Below are 5416 nucleotides of genomic sequence, written 5' to 3' on the forward strand. Positions count from 1 at the left end.
TTAAGAGAAAAGACAGCGTCGTCAGCGAAAAAGAGATGCGATAGAGTAGGACACCATTGATTCAGCTTGATGCCTTTGAGCGAGCCCATATTCATAGCATTCCTTATTAGGAAGGATAATAGATTTGCAACTATGATAAACAAGTAAGGTGATAGGGGATCTCCCTGCCTCAGCCCACGAGTTGGGTGAAAAGTCGGTAAAAACTCCCTATTCATTTTGATAGAGAAAGATGGCGTGGAAATGCACTGCATGATTAGCTAAACCCAATGGGAGTGAAATCCCAATCGAAGTAAATAATCTCTAAGAAAGTCCCATTCAACACGGTCATAAGCTTTCTGCATATCTAACTTGAGAATTGCTTTGAAATGACATCTTCTTTGCCTAGTCTTGAGCTGATGAATGACTTCCTGTACAATTAGAACATTGTCCTGAATCTGTCTGCCATCAACAAACGTGCTCTGTTCTTCAGTAATCAGCATAGGCGTAAGGGTTTCAATCGGTTAGCTAGCACTTTAGAAAAGATTTTGTAGGCATAGTTACATAGGTGTCGCGACCTCTTTTTTTTTTTTTTTGGCGCTCGCAATCGGGTACGAGCGCCTAAGGAGGCTAATGGCTCGGCTGAATTTATTAAGCCCGGACTCTCCCAAGTCCACCAATTCACGACTTTAATAGTTTAAGTTTTTAACCTATAAATCAATTTTTAAAATGGAGTCGCCACTAATCGATTTGGGGTGGGTTGATTAGAAACCCAAGTGAAGTATCGGGAGAAATACTCACTCTGCGCAACTGAGAGAAATTAGAATCGGGGACTTGATTACACTAGTTAATCACTAATGCCCTTTCGGTACCTAATCTTGTTTAAACCCCGAGGTTTTTTGGATTTTCGAGGGATTTTCCATGCATTTTTGGGAGGAAAACATTTTTGAGTATTTTTCTCATTTTTTGGACATAAAAGGGATTTTTTTGGTATTTTTGGTATTTTTGGTATTTTTGGGAAAATACAAGTCTTTTTTGGCTTTTTCTGAATTTTTGGCTTTTTTGGATTTTTGGCATTTTTTGGAAAATATGAAATATTTTTGATTTTTTTGATTTTTCGGAAAATAAAATATTTTTTAATATTTTTTTAATATTTTTGGAAAATAAATTATTTTTTGATTTTTCTCGATTTTTTAGAAAATAAAACATTTTTCGATATTTTTTTAATATTTTTCGATTTTTCTGGAAATTAAAACATTTTTTTAATATTTTTTTTGAAAATAAAATACTTTTGATTTTTTTAAAAATAAAATATTTATTATTTTATATTAAAATAATAAAATAAAACCGACCGGGTCGGATCCGCGGGTTGGGTCCGACCGGGCCGGCGACCCAATCGCGGACGGGCCGCAACGCGGGCCCGACTCGGATTTTCATCTTTTTTATTTTATTTTTCTATTTTTGTTAAAACGACGCCGTGGCCGGGCGTTTGGGGACGCCCGACCCGGCCCGACGGGCCGGGTTCCTAGCGAAACCCTACCCGGGTCCGACCCAACTCCCGACCCGGTTTCCGCCGCCCTTAAATCGCGGAAACCCTACCCGCTTTCCAAACCCGGATCCGCTTCGTGACCCGGAAATCGCAAACCCTAGGGTTTGCGAATCCGCGCGCCGAGGGGGGAGAGGGCCGAGGCACAACCGCGGGGACGCGGTGACGGCGGCGGCGACGCGACGATGGCGACGGCGGTTGAACCGTGGAGGGGGAGGCTATGGCGACTACGACGGCGACGGCGGCGGCGGCGGTAGCACTACCCGTCCGTGAACGGCAGCTTGGACGGCGAACGGTGGCGACGGCGTGTCGCGATGGCCGATCTCGTGGATCCTCCTCGATCCCGGTCTTCGCTCCGAATCGAGGGCAAGAGATGGCAACGACGCACGGCGTCGGAGGGTGACAACGGCATAGCGGCTGACTGGAGTTTCGGCGTGGACGGTCGACGGCGTCAGGAAGGACTGCAACAACAGTGGGTGTCGAAAGCAGTGGCGATCCGGTGCAGTGACGGCGTCGGGGTGGTCGGGAGCTTTTGGCTTGGCGCAGGGATGGCGTCGGGCAGCGTCGATGGCACCTCCTTTCCCCTCGAATCCGACCTTTCCTCCTCCGATTCCTCTCACTCAGGCCAAATCCGAGCCTCCACCGGCCGGATCCGACCCTCTCGAAGTTGTTCGCCGCCAGCCTTCCCCGAAGTCTCTCGGTGGAGGGTGGGCTGAGCTCACAACTCGAGCTCTCTCTCGCTCGCTCGTCGATTCCTCCCCCGAAGTCTCTCAGTGGGAAGATCTCCAAGCTTGCGATGCCCTCCGACGATGCTTGCGGCCACCTATTTATAGGCGAAGGAACTCCGGTCGACGGAGGGGCTCGGTTGCCGGCCTCCGGCTTACCCACCGGTTCCGCTCGGCCGAACCGGTGTCCCATCGAGCTTTCCAGCGAAGCTCGCTCGGCATTAATGGCGCCTGATCTTATCCTCTCCGGCCGACGTCGGCCTACTCCCCTCGGCCGTAGGCCGTCCTTCGCGCGCGTCGCCGGCCACCGCGCGTGAACTACAGAGGCGGAGAAAGAAGGAGCGAGGAAGAAGAAGAGGGAAGAAGAAGAAGGAAGGGGGGTGGGGCCAAGCCGCACGAGCCCACGTGAAGAAAATGGGGGGGGCTGCTTTTGTTTTTCTTTTCTTTTGTTGTTTTTGTTATTTGTTATTTATTATCTAAAAAATAAAAGAAATAAAAACTTAATTAATAAAATAAACATACTAAAAATTGAGGTGTCAACAATAGGCTAATAGGACGATATTGATCCAAGCTTTCCGGGTTTGGGGTTTTGGGGATTAGGGTTATAGCAGTTCTGTTTAGAGATGGAGGTAATATACCAGAAGAAAAGAAATGAAGCACTGCTCTGTGAATGTCCACTTTAATAATTTCCCAATGTGATTGATAAAATAAACCACTTAAACCATCCGGGCCTGGTGCCTTTGAAGCCCCTAATTGAAAGGTAGCAACTTGAACTTCTTCAAGAGTGGGTTGAGCAAGGAGAGCTGCATTCATTTCTGCATCAATCATCTGTGGACATTGTTCTAAAATCTGTGCATAAGGTCTAGGCCCAGAAGTAGTATAAAGCTGTGAGAAGTAGTTAGTGGTCATTTCTTTAATATGTTCAATATCCCTTACCCATTGCTGATGTTCATTCCTCAAGATAGTAATTTTATTGCGGTGCCTTCTTTGAAGAGTGGTAGCATGGAAGAAGTTAGTGTTACGATCTCCCCATTGTAACCGGTTTATCCTAGATCGAATCGCCCAATATTGCTCTTCCCTTTGCCATGTTTGCTGAAGTTCGATTTTAAGCTTTTGTTGCTGAGATTGATTCAGTATAGTAGGGTGCTGGTTTGATAAATTCTGTAACTGATGTTCTAATTCAATGGCCCATTTGCACTTATGGGAGAAAACCTGGCGACTCCAAGTGGACAAAGCTGTGGCAACTGCACGTAGCTTTACTGGAAGAGAAGAGTCCCTTGTCGAGGCTGAGTGCCAGGAGGTTTTAACAACTAATTGACATCCGGGATCCTGGTTCCAGAAAGCTTCAAAGGTAAAGTGTCTCTTTCGTCGACTCATACTGGGTGTTGTGTTAATAACAAGAGGGCTGTGATCTGATCCTATTGCAGGCAGAGCTAACACTTGAGCATTCGGGTAAGAGACACACCATTCAGCATTGCAGACCGCTCGATCCAATCTCTCCTTCACCAAAGCATCTCCAACTCTGTTATTGGACCACGTGTAAGCACAACCATGAGAAGGTAAATCCAACAACCGGCAATCATTGAGGAGCTCACGAAAAGAGTCAAGGCGGTAAGAGTCTGGTGGCCGAGATCCTATTTTCTCCCATCTGTGTAGAATTTCATTAAAGTCACCACAACATACCCAAGGTAAGACATTGAAGCTACTAAAATGACGTAAGGTCTGCCAAAGATGCTGACGGTGTTGAACAACTGCAGGTGCATGAAGACAAGTAATTCTCATAGACCTGGCATCGGAGATATCCATACAAGTAAAGTCCAAAAAATGTGGAGAGGAGGAGAAGTCTGACAGAGAGAACCCTGCATTCCAAAAAAGAGCTAAGCCCCTCGCAGATCCAACAGGGCTAACCAGCCTGTGATGCAAAAAACCAGAAGATCTTTTCAAGCGAAGGAGAACATCATCAACATTTTTGGTCTCCATCAAAAATAACAGGTCAGGCTTTTCCTTAGCCAAAAGGGCTTTTAGAGATAGGACTGTCAGGGGATTGCCCAAACCCTGACAGTTCCAACTTATGATTTTCATCGCTGATTTGGTGACTGTTTAGGGCCAGCCACCGTCGCCCGCAGAATATCTTCAGAGGCCTCCATAATGGGTGTGTCTAACAAGCAAGAGTCATCATAAAGTCCGGTATGCTCTCCTGGTAAGGCATAGGGAATATAACGCCTGGGTTTCTTTGCAGGACTAATCTTACTTATCGGTCGAATACTTTTACCTTTTTTAGCCTGATGAGTTGATGTTGGCCATTGCACTCTTTTCAGTTTCTCTGTAGCTGGAATTAGAGCGGTGGTTAAGGTGTGGTGCACAGGGGGAGTGATGCTAGAGGAATCATTTCTGGTCTGTGGTTCTATTGGAGTAGATTCCTGTGGAGAGGAGGTTGTAACAGGAATGGGCGGTAGAAGAAGTGGAAGAGGATGAACCGCCGTGGGAGGAGTTTCAGGTATGGTGTCTTCATTCTCCTCCTCCATAATTGATTGGCCATAGTAACACTGCCAGTAAGGGCTGTATTTCTGAACTTCTGCTTTTAACCATGGACCATAAGGAGTTTTGTCAGCATATGTGATCATTTTTTCCTCAAAAGGAATGAAGGGGCAAGAATCAGTGTAATGACCCGCCGGCCACAAGAATAACGGTAGTGAGGTAACCTTTCGTACCGAAAATCCAACCACAGAGTTTGATGTTGAAGTTTAATTAGGCGACCTACCTTCAATGGTGCAGATAAATCCAACTCAACTCGAGCACGGCAAGCTTTCAGTGCGGAACCAGTGGCGAACTCAGATTTAACTTGCAAAACAGAGCCAACCGTACTAACAGCCGTGCGGATCATATCATCAGTACAACATTCCAAAGGTAACCCAATTATCTGAACCCAAAATGCGCATGTAGAAAAGTCATAGCAGTGTAGATGGGTGTTGGCAACCCATGGTTTAAAATTTATAAGATGTCCTGAGAATCGCCAAGGTCCAGTGTCGAGAATTTGCTGTTTTTCAGCTTGAGACTTGAATTTTGCTAAATACAGTCCTGCTTCTTTCTGTATGATTTCTGCATGGTCCAACCTCCATGCCCGCTTCAAGACTAACTGAAAGGCCGAGAAATTAAAGGAAGGGTTGGA

The 5416-nt window shown here is 45.9% G+C and overlaps 1 long non-coding RNA gene across 1 annotated transcript; it reads left to right on the top strand.

The window, feature by feature from the left end:
- Positions 1 to 3461: 3461 nt before the first annotated feature.
- On the top strand, positions 3462 to 4038 carry LOC120287716. The gene is made up of 3 exons (XR_005545979.1): positions 3462 to 3598; positions 3675 to 3858; positions 4005 to 4038. It is a non-coding gene; the product is annotated as an uncharacterized LOC120287716 (long non-coding RNA).
- Positions 4039 to 5416: the final 1378 nt, after the last annotated feature.

Source organism: Eucalyptus grandis, chromosome 8 (genome assembly GCF_016545825.1).
Source record: "Eucalyptus grandis isolate ANBG69807.140 chromosome 8, ASM1654582v1, whole genome shotgun sequence".
In the NCBI taxonomy this organism is placed as follows: Eukaryota; Viridiplantae; Streptophyta; class Magnoliopsida; order Myrtales; family Myrtaceae; genus Eucalyptus; species Eucalyptus grandis.